The sequence below is a fragment of the Ciconia boyciana genome, chromosome 1 (genome assembly GCF_034638445.1).
Source record: "Ciconia boyciana chromosome 1, ASM3463844v1, whole genome shotgun sequence".
Taxonomy (NCBI): Eukaryota; Metazoa; Chordata; class Aves; order Ciconiiformes; family Ciconiidae; genus Ciconia; species Ciconia boyciana.
This window is the reverse complement of record NC_132934.1, coordinates 82,113,010-82,133,188: the sequence shown is the minus strand read 5'-3', so window position 1 is coordinate 82,133,188 and position 20,179 is coordinate 82,113,010. Positions and strand designations below refer to the sequence as shown.

The 20,179-nt window shown below is 37.2% G+C and overlaps 1 protein-coding gene across 39 annotated transcripts in view; it reads right to left on the bottom strand.

The window, feature by feature from the left end:
• Positions 1 to 20,179, bottom strand: part of CCDC91 (coiled-coil domain containing 91) — a 259,524-nt gene that overhangs the window by 143,150 nt on the left and 96,195 nt on the right. For 3 of the 39 annotated variants that reach the window (XM_072877200.1, XM_072877296.1, XM_072877350.1), the window contains exon 1: positions 17,408 to 17,638. The exons of 26 other annotated variants lie outside the window; for them this stretch is intronic. The gene's annotated coding sequence lies outside the window, so the exon portion shown is untranslated. 10 more of the 39 variants (XM_072877243.1, XM_072877342.1, XM_072877228.1 and 7 more) reach the window with 7 other exon arrangements.

Here is a 20,179-nt window from a genome sequence, read left to right as displayed (position 1 = left end):
GAAATACTTCTGCTTCTGTTCTTTTCTGTTAATATCCAGTGTTCCTAAATGCTACTGATTCTTTTTACTTGCAAATCACATTAATGTGTTTTACTGGAACTTAGAAAGAGGTGTCTGTATGATGGAGCAGCTTTCCAAGAATAAAAACCAGCAGGTTCTGCCTTAAGGAAATTTTGTCACAGTATTAGATATCTGAAAATAGAAGGTTTGACACAATCTTGGTAACAGTTAGAGCATCATAGCAACAATTTAATATGACAACATGTCAAACAAAACCATAAGTCTTTAAATACATGCTCATATGGATGTGCGGTAACTTGTACAAATAAATGTCATTAATGCTAATAAAAGAGTGCTCAAGTCCTTACATATTAAGAAAGAATATAACCTTTACGGAAAAAAAAAAAAGGTTTTTTTTATAAAAAACCAAAACAACAAGAAACAGGATAATACTAAATTATTGGCATGATGTACTGCCTAGAAAAATTTGGTGCTGAGTGAATCACTGATTCTAAAAACCAACACTACTTCCACGGGAAAAAAAATCTTTCATGTAAAAAACAAAGCTTAAAAATTCAGTAGATCACCTTGATATGTAGTTAAAGTGCAGCTTTTTCTCTCAATTAAAAATAAAATAAAATAGTAAAGGTCAAAATATAAATGATGCTCAGTAAACCTGATAGTTAAATATTATGAAAGGGATATTGTTTTCCTTTAACTTGTGCATAGACAGTTTGCAAAAACTACAAAATGTCAGGGTTTACAGAATATTATTCTATCTTTATGTTAGAAAAGCTGACAGGTGACCATGAAAAAAATGACACATGAAAAAAAAAAAATCACTAGCACATGGTAACTCTATTATGCAAACCAGGATGTGATACCAATTATACTAATTAAAAATAAATAGCATTCCTTTATTATTACTGTATGTCTCCTAATAGACACGAAGACTCACTTTTCCAATTAATAAAACTCCTTCCCTCAGCTTCCTCCAAATCCTGGAAGTACAGTAATTCTCATAGGGACACGGTACTAATTTGGGGCAAGAAAAAGATATTAACCTATTTCTCTGACATGAGTTGACATTATCAAAAAGAATAAAAATTATGCCTCCGATTTTCAAGTGATTTTACATGCCTCAGTTGCTACTCTTAAAACAGAACACCTTAAATAGCTGTAATAATATTCTTCCCCCTACGCCCTAACCCCCCACCCACTGGAATTTCAGATTCTATGAAAGTTTAGTCCAAACACTGAAATAAAACATGACTGGTCATTTTAAAAGCTTTTAATCCTTTGTTTTGCAAGACCCAGATATACTGTTAGAAGCAGAAAAGACCAGGCATTACTCCCTCCCATATGGAAAGAAGAATGCATCATCACTGCAACTTTTTCTCCCTTTACTAATAACTGAAAGGAAGACTTGATGACTTTTTGTTTGCACACTAAGCAGATGAATTTGATTTTTTCATACTCTCCTAAACAGAAGATTCAATTCATGGACAAGAAACTCAAGATGTGATTTTAAATTCATTTTCATATGACTTATGAAGCAAACTGGAAAGATTTCACATTGTCCAACTCTCAACCCTTGAACAAGTAAAATGAAAATGCTAATTTTCTTTCTAACAGAAAACATTGCTGCCGGAATGTCTGTGCACATTATCTTTCCTTTTTTCTTCTTCATTTTTGGTCTACTCCTAAGCATGTAACACAACACTTTCATCTCACAACCTTTGACCAAATGGATATTTTAATAATTGTATGTTCTCTGCTGCAATCAAGGAAAATACATTTACTTCTCAAGGAAAAGGCTGATTGCCATTGATGCCTTCGTAATATGATGAGGAAGCTAGGAGCAGACATCACAGATCAGGCCAGAATGAAAATGGGATTAGGGCTCAACACCTAAGTCCTTTTCTTTTCAAACAGAACACAATGCTTTAAAATAATTTCTTTCTCCAAGTTGATTCTTTATACCTACTACGCATTTCTAGAGTACTCTTCTTCTCCAGTCCCAAAGCTTTTGACAAAGATGGGTAGGCACTACCATGCCCATTTCAGAAAGAAGACGACATTTTCTAAGAGTTCCCATATCCAGCAAGTTACCAGGACATTTAAGTAATTTAAGTACCAAGTACGTGATGAGGGCATTGATATAAAGTATATTACTCATTAGTTAACAACTAAGCAAAAATTATTTCTCATGCAAGAGGAGTTAAACTCCCCCCACCCCCCAAACAAACAGACAAGATACCAGCCAGATTCTCCACCCATCCTCTAATCCATAGAAAAAAAAAAAATTCTGTTATGCCACTAAGCAGACATTGATCACCTTCAAAATGCCTCTGCCTTCTACAGTACCCTTTGCAGCAATGATGGCATTGATGGCAATGTGGTATTAGAGGAGTAAAAATATCCATCACCTTATTACACTAGCATGCACACACACAAAAACCAAATAATTAATAAAACATACATTGCCTCACAGCTAAGATGCAGAATAAATTGGATGCACAAAGTTTATGAAGTATAGGCAATATATGCAGACAAGCCTCCATTCATCACAGTGTGCCTAATTCAAAATGTTCTACATCTTCCCAGTCTAACGGAAACTAATTGTTCTTTCTCCCATGTAATTTATTTTAAATCACAATTGACCTTTGTTAAACTGGAAATAAATGCATGCCCTTGGAAATAAATGCATTCCTAACAGATATTCATCCTAAAGTATAAAACTACCATGCATGTGGAATATATACACAAGAACAAAATAATAACAAACTGTAGTGAACTTGTATATAATATACTTGAGAATTCATGGAATTATTTAAGTTAACAAGGACCTTATATATTCACAGGGCTTAACAGCTTTTGAAACAGCACTGTTTAAAGAGAACTACTGAAATTTATCCAAAAATTGCTATGCAGAAGTGATCCCTTCTGGCAACACTGAGAAAACAGGCAGAACATTCAGGTTCCAAAGAGTAAACTACATGTAGAGTGATATCTTTTAACTACGTTAATTACCGGGCAGTTACATAGTCTTTAGTCAGCAAAATTCCCAATGAAGACAAGTTTTGCTTGACTTAAGTCAGCAAGAAAAAGCTTGGATATTTGAACAATAACCATTAATACCCTATACTTACAGTCAATAATAATAATAAAAACAATGCATTTAACAATTAAAAGTTTCAGGTAATTACTATAATTTTCTTTAGAGACTTTAAGAAAAAAGTTATGTGAATGGACAACTTCCGCTAATCCAGTAATTTTCTAAAATATTGGATTGTTAAAAAAATATTAACAGAAAAATCACAATTTTCCTTCACTCATTATGAGTAGTACATTAGGCTACTTCTATAATCAAACCACTATTTTCCCAGGACAAATATTGCTGAGTGCACAGCTTGTACAGAAAATCATCATCATAAACATTTCACTAAATAAGAACAAAGAAAAATCTTTTTTTTAATCCAAAATGATAAAATAATTTTAAGAAATTCAAGCTCAGTGCATTTAATGAGAGCCGCTCAGAACACAGCCTGGCTGTCTGTCACTAGGATACTGAACAGGAGGTACAGTCTGCCAGAAGACTGTAACCAAATTCAACTCTGCAAACTGTTGGTCTTCTTTCACCCTTCCCTCACTTTTTTATTTAGTGTGTGGTTCTGTAATTCAAACCTAATGGAGGAACCAGGATTGGATTAATAAGCAAGAACCATACAGTAGTCCCTGCTGTAACAAAGATACTGCCAGTGTTCTACCCTTCATCAGTTCTACTAACTCCAGATGTTCCATAGTCATTTATAGTTTAACCAGGTTAAATACAGATGTGTGCATTTTATCATGGGATCCAATGTTGACATACAATTAAATATATTTTCATTTTTTAAAAAAATAAAAACTCTTATTTATTATCTAGACTTCTAAACTAGACACTGTAATCAGATCACAGTGTACTTTACGCTATGAGGAAATCTGAACAATTTAAGCATAGCTGCTACATGAAGATGACCATTTAAAATAAAAATGTGTTATGTTTTTGCAACAACTTTGTTAACTTTTTTCTTTTTTTTTTTAGGAAAAACAGTTCAGGTATGTTAGAAAGATAATCACTTCACTTCTGAGTGTCTGTTTTACATATACCATGTAGATCAGCAGTAATAAAAAGTTACTTTAATTTTTTTTATAACTGTTTTTGAGCACTCTCACTACTCGATATTCTTTACTCAACTTTGATATGCATCCATTTTACTAAAACGTGTCTTTAATATGGTTCACATCACAATAACTGGATAAAGGGACTTCCTGAATCCTTCTTAAACACACTCTGGAATAGATTAAGGCAATCCAGCAGGTCAGTATCTTTACCCTTGTAAAAACATTTTGAAACCTTTTACTCATAAGTTCATTTCCTAACAGTATTACCTGGGCCCCTTTCAAATGCATGACAAAGGTGGTTTACTTCTAAAAGTGTACACTGAAAGTATTAAGGATTTATATTATATATTTTCTGCTTGCTATAATTAAAAAGAAAAACACCAACTCAAAACTTTGCTCAACTGTGTGCGTACCACTGGGACAATATATATGTGTGTGTATATGTATAAAGAAAGAGAGAGCATGCACTTATTTTCAGAGAGTAAAACAAAAAGGATCTATGTATACCAAAGTCTTCAGGGCACACAGTCAATTTAAATTTAATAGTTTCCAAAAATAAATATAATTTGCCTCTATTTTGAAATTTTGAAGTACATTAATTCCTGTCTCTTCTCCTTTTAAAGAAAATGTGGTTCTTGAACCAATATTGCTCTTTCAACCCTAAAAAAGGCCTCTCTACAAACATTAAAGGTAGTTCATGCATGTATTTATAAGGACAAGTCCACCAAATCTCAGGTAGCTTCAACACTGATATAGTTAGATAGCTGTATCACACACTTTTTAAGCACTCATTAGCTAGAAAAAAGTACTCACAAAAATCCTAAAACAGAAACTATTTTTTATCTTCTAATAATAAAATTAATCTGAACCTGGAGTATCAATATCTCATTTTGCCATTCATTATACAGTAACTCATATTAAATGTCTGCATTGATTATTTTTAAGTGGACTGTAACTTTTAAACAAAAGTGTTTTTAAGTTCAGTTTGAGACCCTGTCCTGTCATTTTACAATGTTACTACACATTAGTGCTAATCAAGTGTGCAAGAACTTGGGGAGGGGTGGGGGGGGGGAGTAAACCAAACTGTTTAAAGTTTCCCACCTAACAGATAGAAATATGAGAAAAACTTGAGAACCCACCAGCAGAACATATCGCAGGCCATGAGATTTGACTGAAAACCAGCATTTCAAACTAAGTACAACTTCTCTTCAATCTACAGTTGATCAGGCCAAGATACTGATTTTCGCTCCAGCAACTTATAAATTTAAAGCAAGTCAACTGTGGCATGTATATCACATGGAAATCTCTTTAGAAGCTCTGCATTATTTCAGAAGTTGCACCCCATGGAAAGTCCTTTTAAAAGCTTAACTGGCAAGTATATGCCAAAATATTTTGTTTTCCATCTAAAACTACACTAAATTCCAATCCTCAGAGACAGGATTTCCAGTTTATTTCTCTCTATACACACTAAACTCAAGAACTGTAACATAGGAAAGTGTTGTTAAAGTTTTGAAAAAAGAGTAAGCCTAGCGCAAATAAGTTGACTGTAGGTCTCTCTTCCTCAGAAATTAAAGAAAGAAAAATCACTGGCCTGTATTCTGCGATAAATAAGATATTTAAGTGAAAATGTACGTAGTTAATATAAGAGGATACTAAAACAAATTCAAAGTAATGCAATTCCAATCTTTCCCTCAAGCCTCACCTCAGGATAAATGAAATCAATTCTAGCAGTGTGTCCTGGCAAAGTATTTAATGAGGAAAAATTCAACTGTAAAGAACTACAAGACCAAGTTTTGGCAACAGTACACAGAATATCAGATAGCTTTTACCTACATTCACCTTATTCAAAAACCTTAAGGAGACATGGAATGAACTTATAATTCTTCAGTACACTATTTAGTATATTTAGCAGTTACTTAGTATCTTTATTTATTTACAAGCTAACAGAACTTCAGAATCTAGAGCATGTACAGAAAGCACTGCAAGCAACAAAATCTTTTCATGGTACTAGATAACAGGTTTCAGACAGATCAAACTCTATAATCAATATTTTCCTAATTACTTTTTATATGTACTTATTGGTGTCCCCCATTCTATGAGGACTTCAACTGTAGTTAAAATAACGAAAGACAGTTATTTCTTATTCTTCTCCTTACAATTCATTGTGTTGGAAACTAATTTACAGCCAAATAATTCTTCTGATTAAAAGTAGGCTCTTGCATTGGTAGCATGGTTCAACACCACCTTATTTACCACAATCAATTCTGTGCAAGAAATTACACTGTAGTAAAACCTAAAGCAAATACAATCAAGAACAATCACAGCATATAAGTAGTCTGCTGACTTTTTTTGGCTCTGAAACATTTGAAAATAAACCACTCCATAGGACCTCTAATGGAAAGCAGAAGAGGAGTGGCTTAAGAGTGAATTTCACAGTTGTCTTTACTTGTCAAGGACTTCTATACATATTTACGTAGACACCAAGACTATTTAAAAAGTATTGTTAGTATGGACTTCTAAATCAATATTCAAAGCACTTCAGTTTTGGTTTAGCAGTTTTGTACCTCAGCCTAAGTTTGCCATTACCACTGCAAATGGAGCTAAGGACTCATTGTCACATCCACTAAATAACCCCTAGGTGCAAACTGTCTCAGAGGTTTTTCAGAAATATTAACAGAAAAGCACAGCCAGTACTATTTTCCTCTGTATAAAAAAGCTACCTTTTTGCTGGCATGGAAAAGAACTGACTAGCAATGAATAAGTACTATTTACATGTCTCCTATTTGAAGTTCAAATTAGTTTGGTCCCTCAACTCTCTACAACAACCTAGCATCACAAAACCAATTCCAAACCTTTGGAACTTTTGTATTTTGAATCTTCAAATCTTACGTGCAGCCTAGCTCCATTAATTAATGTCATCTATTACTGTTATTACCTACTCTCTCACACACTAATTCTCACAGATAACACTTAACATCCAAATTCACTCACTTCTCTGATCTAGATGGTACTCTGAACATAAATTTCACTAACTATTATACCAAGGGATGTCTTCTAGCAAACATTATCAGAACTGTCCATCTCTTCAAAACTTAAAAACTTTACATATCAATCAGTAACAGTGTCTTTTAAATACGAGCTACACTTCTTGTAGCAAGGCATGGCTTTCATGTGTCTTTCAATGAACTGTGATCAGACAAAAAACACCTGTAGGAAGTAGATGGTAAAGCGTAATACACAGTAACTTAAATTAGTTATACTGTTCTTTGCAGCTCATACTTGCAAATACCATCACAACCAGAAGCATATTAAATCACCAGCCTTTTAGTCCCTTCCTCTACTGCAGGGGCCAGCAGTCAGAAAAATAATACCCACATATTCAGCCTGAATACACAGAACTAAAAATGGAAAAGAAGTTTGCTCCTTGGACGAACTTCTCAGAGAAGAGTATGAGAAAAAAGTTGTTACTGCAGCAGTGATACTACTTGTTGACCCATGTCCTCTGTCCAGGCTTAACAGCAGCCTAACAACACAACAATCTGCTGCCTAACTTAGCACAGGCACACATTAACTAAAGACATTGACAGTCCCTTGCACAAACCATCAGGAAATTGCTGTAGAGAAATATAATATGTAAACAAATGTGTTAGATGAACTGCTCAGAAAATGTTTTTATGTCACAGAATCACAGAATTGTATAGGTTGGAAAAGACCTTTAAGATCGAGTCCAGCCGTAAACCTAACACTACCAAGACCACCGCTATACCATGTCCCTAAGCACCTCATCCAAACATCTTTTAAATACTTCCAGGGATGGCAACTCAACCACTTCCCTGGGCAGCCTGTTCCAATGCTTGATAACCCTTTCAGTGAAGTAAAATTTCTTAACATCCAGTCTAAACCTCCCCTGACGCAACTTGAGGCCATTTCCTCTCGTCCTATCACTTGTTACCTGGGAGAAGAGCTCAGGTCAATAGTTACCTATTTCTACCATATGCAGATATTCTATTTATAATTTTCCTAACAGGTCTATTTTTTTCCTATTATTTTCCTAACAGGTCTATTATCACTCAATGTATTTAGATTCCTACGTTTCACCATTATAGCCAAAACCATATGCAGATGATCAGGCTATTTTTCTGACATCTCGTTTTCCCTTAACTTTACACCACAGTAGAAAACAAATCTAAACAATGTACCAGTGGAACAAAGACTGTTTTATCTTGAATTATTTCAATTCAATGTAATCCCCAGGGAAGGAGAAAAATTTGCATATGAAATTCTAATTTTAAGGCTTGTAACACACTGTTACAGAGAATCCCTTCATAATCTTGTATGTGGAGTTCAAATTTTTTATGAAGTTGCTGCAATGCGTTGCTAGTTTCTGCTTCTCAGATGGAGGAATTTTATTTGTTTGTCTTTTAAACGTTAAGTTACTCTCAGGGCTAGGTTAAGCAACCTGTTTCACTCTGCATTTAAATGGAGTAGGGGACTATATTAACTTTTCGCAATTGGATAAGAGCGTAGCCACCATTAACCGAAATGGAAGTCTGCTGCTACATAGAGAGTAAAAGCCATAAAACACATTTCAACGGGGCACCAATTATCCTCATAGTTTTCTCTCATCAGAGAAGACTATGCAATGTATTTCTTCCCTTACCTCTTAAGATGTTTGAGAACACAGGATCTTTATCTTACTGAAAAAAAATCATTCAAAAAACTCCCACTATCTTCCTTTTCTTTGTTAGCAGTGTCAGTTGCTTTTATATTCCAAGTCCTACATCAGGTGTGCCTGGAGTTCTTCACCAAAAATATACACAAAAAGACAGTAAAACTACGGTCTTAGACCCAGCTGCTATATCACATCTGCCCAACCAAACATGTACCCAACTCCAACATCTTGGCCATAAGGAAGTGACTACTTCAAATAATGCCCCAGCTCCCCCCCAAAAAAAAACCAAACCCCAAAGATAAAGAACACTAAACAGCCAGTGAAATTTATCTTATAGCTACTGACCAAGCAGCAGTTCAATATTAACACAAATGAAATTCATAGGTGGGTATGACCTGGTCAACTCCCCAGCTCATTTTATACAAAATAATTTGTCTGCTAACAAGCTGAATTTGGACCACTGATTTTGAACTGGTAGATTCTGGATCCCCATCACTATGTCCCCAAGGCATTCTGGTCTGCCCTACTCTCACTCCTTAAGAATGTCATTATAAACATTTTTAGTAAAAAACATACAAGCTGCACCACTTCTAGAAAACTTCAGGTGGACACCAAATAAATATCAGTGGTTTGTGCTAACAGACCAGAATGCATGTAGTCTGTTTTGCCTTTTTTTTTTAATAAGGAACTGTATGTACATTATCACTTACAGATTTTGCCTTAAAACAAAAAAATAAGAAGCTGTCAGCAATGAAAATGTTTTCTAAAGTCATTACTGTCTTAGCAAACACTTCTCTCTAAAGTCAGTCTGTAACTCCTCTAGCAGTGAAGCACAGAAAGTTTTCCCTACGAGACAAAAGATTATTTTTTTAAACAGGACTGTCATTGGCCACAAGCTCCTACCACATCACAGATCAAACCCTTTCCATTTTCTTACTACTACTCATGTAGTAACCACAAATCAAATGTGGAAAAGGAATGAAAACTGACTTTCAAAGACCTCAGGTAAAAACACTGCCTTTCTGAAATCCAGGCATTCCAAACAAGGGGTCCTGTACCAAACAAGGCAAAAGGTATACCTACAAGAAGATAAAGACCTGTCTAAACAACAGATACAACCCAATCTGGAAATCTAATTATAAAATCATGTTATAACCTGTTCTCACCTTTGAATATAATACATGTACAAAATTCCAATATAAAATTATTCATTCTATTCCATCTATTCCAGCAGTAACGTTTATCTGGTTTTAAATATTGAGAACATTTTCATCACAACCATATTATAAAAACTCAATGAGCATCAGAAATACAAAAAAATCAACTTAGAAAACAAAAGATTCTTAGAAAGACTTGATGCCCTTAATTATTTTTCAGAACAGGACCTGCACAAGCACAATGATGACATGATCCTACTAATGCTTTCTCATATCTCCATGGACTGCTAAATGCAAATTACAGTCCATATCCTGAGCCTTTCTAACATGAGTGGTCCTATAAGTTTTAATGAGTTTGTCAATAGGCAAAACGTTTTTACATTTAGTTAAAAAAAAAAATAAACATTTTAATAAAAATTAATAAAGTGTTTAAATTTTTTTTTTCATTTCATTAATTCATTATTAGTAACATTAATGATAAATAAAAACATTAGCAAAGCATAGTGGAAACAGTGACAGTAAGTACAAACTCTACAATAACAAACTGAAAACTGAAATCCACCAGACTCTCAGGAAACAACTACTAACTCTGTGGGACTCCACAACCCATTTCTAAAATGGAGTCAGCTCATCTCAGAATGAATTTGTGTGGAAAAAAAAAAAAATTAAAATATATTTTGCCTCATGTTTTTCCTAATGCTTTACTATATAGCCTGAGTCAAACTGGGATCAGTTTATATAATTTCATACTGCAGAATCACATTGCCCTGATATTATCATTCCCTTTAGATGCTGACCTAAAGCCAGAAGAAACTCCACTTATCCATTGAAATTTCCAAAGCTTTAAGCTCTCTTCAGCATTACAGAAGATATGTCTCATGTAAATATGTGGACAGAGAATTCCAGAGCCCAATTCTTCATTTGTAGGAGGCACCTACACACCATAATCTTTAAGAATATACTTTGCCCAGTGAAGGCACAGGGCAATCCATGAACAATTTCCAGTAAGTTAAAAACAGCCTTTACAGACTGTAACAGCAATTCTCTGCAGCCAGGCTCAGGAGGTAGTTCCTGACAGAGACACCTCTGGACATTATGAAAAGTCCCAAATAGTACCAGGGAAACATGGACCCCAACCTCAGCAAGGATTAACGACAAGATTTTCCCAGAAAGCAGGTACCTATTCTGCGTACATAACAACAGATGAAGTGTCTCTAAACCTGCTCACCTTCTTACAGATTTCTCCTACCTTCATTCAGTGTGCCCAAAAGAACATGTGCAACAGCAAGTATGTCTACAGCAGTTACTTTCTTGAAAAGTACATAGCTTAGAGTAAATATTTGTCATCCCTTTCAGCTCACATTTATTTAGTATCCTCACCCAGAGCTGCAGCTCTTCCCCAGAGTGTTCACAGAACAGAATATTTTAGTTGGAAGGGACCTACAATGATCATCTAGTCCAACTGCCTGAGCACTTCACGGCTGAACAAAAGTTAAAGCATGACGTTAAAGGCATTGTCCAAATGCCTCTTAAACACTGCCAGGGATGGGGCATCGACCACTTCTCCAGGAAGCCACTTCCAGTGTTTGGCCACCCTCTTGGTAAAGAAATGTTTCCTAATGTCCAGTCTAAACCTCCCCTGGTACAGCTTCGAACCATTCCCATGCGTCCGGGCACTGGATACCAGGGAGAAGAGCTCAACACCTCCCTTTCCACTTCCGCTCCTCAGGAAGCTGTAGAGAGCAATGAAGTAACTTCTCAGCCTCCTTTTCTCCAAACTAGACAAGCCCAGAGTCCTTGGCCGCTCCTCACAGGACATGCCTTCCAGCTTATACTATTCATATTGAGCTAAGTATGAAATTTTTATTATATTTTCATAATACATGTTTATTGTCACTTGAAACAGATGATTGCGAATTGTGTATTTTTCTGCTACTATTCAGATCAAAAGACTACAGTGTCTTGGGATGGATGTGCTGTCACACAACAGCTCTTAAGAACACAATACTTAATAATCAGAGTACAATTCTTCAATACATGCAAAACCTGAAACACAATCAATAAGCATACTCAAACATTGATATTCTCTGTGGTAATGCTACTGTGAACTACTTGTACAGAATTAACACGTCACATTAAATCCCTTTTTAAGTCCTTTGTTGAAGTAAAAGCAACAGCTCTAGTAATAGATTCAGGGCTACAGCCTTGAAATTAGTAGTTTTCCAACTGGAAGAATTTGGGTTTGGATGTTTTGTACCTTAACATGTGCTTGCATACCCTATATCCTTCGTTTCCAAAGAAAATACTTTTTAATATTGTCAGCCCTTAGTGCCACTTTCCAACTGTATTCCATGGACTACAACCTGTCTACTCTCCAGTACAGATTGCTTTGCCCTGTACAGTACTCGCTACAGCCTTATAATCCAAAGGGAAGATGAACAGAAGCAAGAGTCACAATTTGGAACCACCCTTGCTACCAGCATAACTATTTTAACTACTTTTTCCTAAAACAAACAAACAAGAAGTCCCAACCATTATTGTTGCGTAGTCACCCAAAATTAGTTTACATATATGAACAAAAACCTGCCACCTTTTCCAGAAGGACTGCACTAAAATATGAGAAGCAATATTCCCGGAGTCTAAAGGTGAAAGAATTGGATAAGACCCAACTTATGTTTCACTGCACCTGAAAACTTCCTGACTAGTTAATATTGTAGTATTACGATGCCTTATATTACCAGATAAGGAGATTCACAAAAATTAGCTAAAACATTCAAATTTGGTTCTTTGATCAAGGAAAGTGCTGAATAGGTGAAAACTTTACATTCTAAAACCATTACCAGAGTTGCTAGTGGGAATCTTAAAAATCAGAATTTAATCCTGTACCATTTTCAGTAAGTGGTAGTTTTTAAAGCCAGTGTTCCATAAACTGCCTGAGATTTTAGATCTTTTTATACTAAGTTAGCACTATAGTTTGGACATGCTTGATTTTCTTACAACTAAAACTTAGAACTTTGTGCAAATATAAGAGAAGACATATTTTATATTGACTGAAATTAGCAACTTAAACTAAAGCAATTTCCAGATTCTTCTCTGAAAGACATACAAAACCTGAATTGTGATCACTTTAATGACAAATAGCAAAAACTGCTTTTCTTATATAGGCATTATACAGGCATGAGAAACATTTTTCTTTCTGAGGATCCAAAACACCCTTATAAATATTACGTCCATTCCTCTAGCTCTGTTTCAAAAGCTTGAAAAGTTTACTAGACAGTATCCGTGACTGTGATCAACAGGAAATATTAGCCTCATGTACACAAACAAAAGCAGACAGATGCCAGATCCAGCAGCTGAAAAACTGCAGAAGAGTTCTATAAAAATGCCATCCCTAAAAATCTCTTTAGGAATATCCATCACCACTTTAACAAACAAGTACATGTAAAGCAATAAATACAATTCACTTTCTTTTAATTCAAAAACTCCTCTGTGATAGCTTATAAAGAAATTTATGGGTACATAATTCTGCTTCTCCAACCACACCCTATAACAGAATTTACATTTTTAAGCCTTGGTTTCATCAAAAGAGTGGACAGAACCCCCAGAATTCATTTCAGTCACTCCAAAAATAAATCTGTCAACTGAGCAATGTAAAGGAAAAAAGTCTGCTATATCAGAAAAGCAAAATTCTTCACATTGGTCAATCCCAAACTCTTCAGGAAGAAAGAATATGAATCCTACTGTACGTTATGAAAGTCTAGATACTATGTTATTCTACATTAAGAAAATTACAAATCACTTAATTCCTTTCTGTAAAAATAGCACCACTTCTGGAGACTCAGGTCTGGAGAGCAGGTACCACTGCTTAAGGGACACAAAGGGATAAAGGAAGATTAAGGTCACAATAGGCCTTATCAGAAATGCTAAATCTGACTTTAAAATTTAAGGTATTTATTTTTACTAACACAAGCAAGGGTTATACCCACATAAATCTTAAGTCTTTAGAAACGTGAGATAAACAAAACAGAAAAACAACCCCCACCTTGAATTTCTGATGCATTCTTATGATTATAAATATCAAAGTAACAAAGTAGTGAAATGTAACAGATGTTAAAATACAATGCCTGAAAGTCACCTTGCAACACTTTTTACCACTTACAATGCACTTAAAGGTAGATTTAGTCTGCACCACTTAAAATTTACACTGTCTGCAGCCTGAAACCTCTAGTGTGCTCGGAAAAAAGTCCTACACAAAAGAAAAAACATAGCTGAAAAAGTATCAAGATTGGTTTAAGAAGAGTTTTTTCCTTCATTATTATGATCAAATTAGTTTTACATGAGCAGAAATAACTTTCTTGTAAGGGCATTTAAGCATCAAAAACAGCACAAATGGACAATAGCAGATTACAAAACACATAAGCACATCAGACCATTGCAGACTGAAACAATCACCTTGTGAACTTGAATGGACTCAAATGAACATGGGCAAGAAGGTATTGTGAACTTTACATTTAAAGATTCACAAAAAGTTTGTTTCCATCATACCACAAACTTTTTTCCATTTGGTGTTGCAAGCTTTCCTGGAAGTTGGTTTTCAGTAAGCCAGGAGGAATCAAGCCAACTGCTCAGATATACACCATACTTAGATGTCTTAGCAGTTCTGTAAACATTTGGAGAATGACAGTTATTGCCCTTAAGATTGCGATCCCATTGTTCCTCTGGACCAGAAATATGCATTATAGCATAATTGTATTTTGGCACCTACAAATCTATGTAGCTATCATCACCCTGAAAATCAGCCTGACACCACATAAACAGATAACATTGTCTAGACAACATATATTCTTCACCAAGCTCTGGCAGTAGTTGTGTCACTTGGAAAGAAACATGAAGGAGCTGGTCTAACAGTCCATGGTGTTCAAAGACATGCAGAAAACAATCAAGGAACATGCAATTAAGTGCAAAAGTACTTAAACTGCATTGAGAGTTCTAGTGAGGCACTGACTGATCAGTATGTCTCAAAATCCTTGTGGAGGTTTATGGACGAACATCACAGCTGTAAACGTGTCACCAGGTATACTCAATTTTCAATCATTTCTATCCCTAGGTAGAATTAAACTGGAAGGAAGCCTTGAACTTAATTATAGCAATGGTCAGAATAGAGATTTGGATAAAAACATGTCCAAAGGTGACAGACTCTATCTTAATGCCCACTGTCTCAATCTGGTGTGTACAAAATCCACCCACCTCCTCACATGAGCTACAGTAAAATACCATCTCAGCTTTAAGGTAGAAGGAATCAGCATGTGGAGGCTGTGATGTCCCAGACTAACAGCAGAAGGCATTATTGGTGAAGCTATTCACAAAGACATGTTGAGGCACACAGCACCTAAGTCACTGTCCTAGTCTCCTGTATTTAATCATCTTCAAAATAGCGTAAAATAAATTTGCACCAAATTCTCAAGAATCTCTTTAAGAGGTTCTGAAAAAGGCTCTGGGATTATCTACTATCCATTGAGCATCCAGGTATCACCTGTTTGAACACTGCTGTGATTTTTTTTTTCTTTCAAATCCTACTAGCATGGAGTCCACTACTGCACTTGTTAACAGGCATTGTCTACCCTGCAAACTCGGTTTGAAAATGGTCAGCAGTCTGCTTCCTGTATTAGTGAGTGAGAAACTGACATCCCTGAAGAAAAAAATCATGAAGTACTAGAACACTAGCACCAACAGTTACTTAGACATTCAAGCCATGGATACAGAGGCCCTCAGAACAAAATCATAAATTTAAGAAACGTACCCAGAAGAGCAAAATTTGAAAAGCAGGAGAAAGCAAAACAGCCAGAAAGCACTGAGAACAAAAACAATTAAGCAAGTCTACAGAAACAGGTGTTCAAGCACTGTGACAAAACTACCCAAAGCTCCACTAAAATGCTGCAGTAAGATGGCAAGAAATGCATTCACAATGTGTAGTTGACAGGCAAAAAGAATTGCTACGATAGGAAAATTGTTTATAAGATAAACTATAGTCTCCTGAGAAGAACCAAAGCTGCAGAGTTCATCATGGGACTATCCCAGAGCAAAATGCTAAGCTCAGGTGCTGAGGTATCAAGAGGATATAGTCAACCCTATTATACGCATAAGAAGCCTCAAAACCTTAAATGTTTAAAGACCAGATTTATAGAAAATGTTTTAGATGCCTGAAGATTCAGACAGATTTGCAGAAATACTTCAACACCTAATTCCATTTATAGTAACAGATATTAGGCACACAGGCACCTCTGAAAAATCAGACTAGATATTTCACAACTTAAGATTCTGGACAACGTTTGAAAATTTGGCCATTCACAGTTTCGCCTCAGAAGCAGAGGTCACAGCCAAGATTTCCAGACCTCTACGCTAGAGAACTACTCACAAGGTTCTCCTTCCTGTTGACAGGTATATCAATTTTCTGGTGCAGGGAAGGAAGGCTCCTGTTGTTCCTCTAAACTACTTTTAAAGTCCCCTTTTGTAGCAACCCTTAAGTCACATCACTAAGAACAGCCACCACAGCACACGGGTATCAATACTGGTGGGCCGTAGCTGCGGCACAGGTAGGGCCTGGACCTGGGGGCAGCATCGGAGGAAGAGTCAGGCAGATGAAGGCAGGCCTCGCAGAGACAGTCACCTGCAGCAACCGCTGCACCCAGGCTCTACCACGGCGGGTACCAGGCCAGCTCCACGGCCCGCAACCCCCGCGACGGGAGGGCGGTGAACCGGCTGGAAACAGCGCCTGCCTCCCCCGATAGGCTTATTCGGCGCGGGTGGGCAGCCTGTACAGAGTAGGGCGGGAGGCGGCTTCCCCCCTTCACTTTAGCCCGCTCCGCGGCCACCCCTGTCAGAGACCCCGCGGCCGGTGGGACCGGTGGGACCGTTGGCACCGTTGGCGTTCCGAGCCCGCCGCCACCAACCACCGCGCCTCGCTCCCGCGCAGGCAGCGCGCGCGCCTGCTGTTCGGGGCCGCCCCACTCCCACCACAGGAAAGCCGCCCCCACGCGCGCGAGCCGGACACGCACGCAAGCTCCAGCCAGCGCGGCCTCACCCGGATGTGGATTTCACGCCGCTCCCTCCCCCCACTCCCCCTCCTCCCCGGCACCCCGCGAGTCACGTGGTGCCAGCCCCGCACGCGCGCGTTGGGAGCCGGCGGTCGCTGATTGGGTGCCAGTGAGGGCCCGCGCGGGGCGGGCGCGCGGGCGCCGCCGCCTGAGGCGGGAGGGGGCGCGCTCCCGGTTCCGGGCTGCGGCAACTGTCGTAACCGCCGCTCGGGGCCCAGCGCCGGGGCACGGAGCGCCGCCGCCGGTGGGTGCCTCGGGGAGTGGCTGGCCATCCTCGGACGGCTCCCCGGCCGCCACGGCGCCTTATTCTTCCTTACCGGGCCAGTCACGGAAACCTGACGCCACTGGAATCGCCGGCTGGCGCCGGTCTCGGAGCAGCCCCGGCCCCAGCCTCTTGGCCTTTGGTTCTGCAGTCAAAACGTGGTTGCTCGCCCTGCCTGCGTGGTGATCTTAGGCTCGATGCCTCAAGCTTTGTCCTCAAACACCAGCGGCATGTTTAGTTAGCACCACCCTTCTGCATCATCACAGAAAATGAATCAAGAACCGACTGGAGAGTGAAGATCAAACCACCCCCCGGTCTGGACAGAAGGAGAAGATAAGCTTTTGGGCAGTCCTCTCTGCAGTTGGCTGTGAGGTCCTGAGAGGACATGGTGGAAAGTGGCAAAAACTAAGAGCATCTGAGTCGTGAATGACATACCATAGTGTGATGAACTGGGGAAACTTAAGTGGTTATTTTTGCTACTGAACCTATTCTGTGGACAAAACAGTTCCAGTATCTAATACAATAGATACTTATTTAATGAGCAGTGCATTAAAGGGCCTAGAATGAAAAAGATTTAGCATTATGGCACTGGAACAGTACACTGCAGTAATTTTCATATTCCATACTACATGAAGAAACAGGAAAATATGATGGTTTAGGCTATATGTCCCATTACACCTGACTGCAGTGTTCCCAAAGGTGGCAACAGAACATGAGGGTTTTTTGTAAATAACATAAGCACCTTTATTAGTCTTTTTACAAGTTATGCCATGCATTAAAAAAAAAAAAAAAAAAGGCTTGTGCCTGAATCACTATAAAAGTTGAAAGTTTGATGGACATTTCTGAAACATTCATCCTCAGCAGACAAAAACAGCAATTCTAAGGGCTCTTGTTTTCTGCCTTAGTTAATCTTCCACTGCAGTGTTATCCCAGCTAAAGACCATTACATAGGTCAGTCAGATGGTAGAGTTTCTTCTTGGATGTACAAGGGGAAAAAAAATTTTTTAAGAGAACCTTTTGAATATTCTATATTAATATGTGGACATTCAAGAGGTTCTATAAAGTTTTAGTACTTATCTATCTCATTGGTTTCTATAATACTGAAAGTGAAAATTCAGAGTCTCAGGACTTCAGGAGATCCTTTCCAGAATGGTGTTCAAACACGCTCTCAGGCTAGGGCTGCCTGCTCCTGTTTTGTCAATAAACTGATGATTTCACTTTTTTGACTATCAAGGTATTATTCTCTTTATACAGATTAATGCAAATTGCTATTACTGATTACTGAAGGCAGTAATCGTTAAGTATGTTATGTTTATAATGAACATATTCTGGTTTGCCTCTCTGCAACATGTTCCTTTTCTTTTTTAGAGTTTGCCATACTGTTTTTGCAGAAGGAATAAGCATATTCTGGGCAAAAAGCCAAGAAAAAGTAGCTCTTACCAAGCTAAATTAGGTTATTACATTTTCACTGTGTTTTTAAAGCACAGCTGTATCTTCTGGGTTATGAGAATTAGTATATAATACTTAACTTTATACTTTTCTTCTTATGTAAGGGAAAATACCCCTTCAAAATGCAGACTTGTCTAATTAGCTCATTTTCTCCATTTTGAAAATCAGTAAAAGTAAATGCATTGCTTACTATAATTTTATTTTATTTTTTTTTTCCCAAGTTTAGTGGTTTATAGTGACCATTATCAGATGTCTCTTACTTTTTTCTGTGTCAGAATTTGGTAGATGAGAAAAAAAATAAAATCACTTTTGTTTTGATTTTACACTAAAACAATTACATTAATATTGTTTCTCAATACTTTTCAATACTATTTTAATGACAGGTAATAAGTATCAATGAAAGATGACATATAGTTTATTTTCTCTGTGCTTAAGAAAATTACACCACTAATGCCATTCTCTCAGTAACTGAAGAAGACTGATTAAAATTATGCTGGGATTTTGTAAAGTAGATACGCAGTAAGATTACAGTATCTTACAGAGTTCCTTGAAGCCTACAATCTAAATAGTCACTAATATTCTAAGACTTTTTTAGTGTCTGTAAAAATTGGGTATGCAACTCCTATATGCATGTATAGTAAGCTAATACTGGTCTAGAAAACAAATTCATAAACTATTAAATGTATGTTTCCTTAATTTAAAGTGCTCAAAAATTTCTTGAAAGAGTATGCAAAGTATCTTCTATCCTTAATTCATGCATCACAAGAAAGGAAAGTGTCCCTAGTATACTAAAACAGCTCCAAAAAGAAATAAAATATTAAGGTTTTTCATGCACAATAATGTTTAGCTTGTCCAGAAATCAATTTCAACATCAATTCTGCACAATTTAGATTTTTGTAACACAAGCCTCTATCTCTGGTTGTTTATTTTTTTTTCCAAATTAACTCAAGTGGGAAAAGTCCTTTAAGTCTATAATTTTCTAAATATCTGTATTTTATGGTTTCCTTGGGGTCTGATGTGGTTTTGTTTTGATAATAATCTTCCCTGCTGAGTTGCCACACTGTAGCCCTTGAAATATGCTGCTATTGGTGAATCTAATTCAACTTTTACTTCAGCTGACCTGTCTCAAGGCACTCATCAGTTAATTTTGAAAATCTCCCTGGATAATGCCCCTTATATTTTAGGAGTATTTCCTATTGTAATGCACCCCAAGGAAACAGAACTAAAATTTTCTTACTGTCTAACACTGCATTTCATTGAATACCCCGATTTGGACACACCATCAGTATAAACTCTTGGCATTCTTCCGAAGTAGTACTGATTCTTGACGGCCACCATATTTTGGGAAGCTAGAGGATGGAGAAAAAAAAGGAAACAA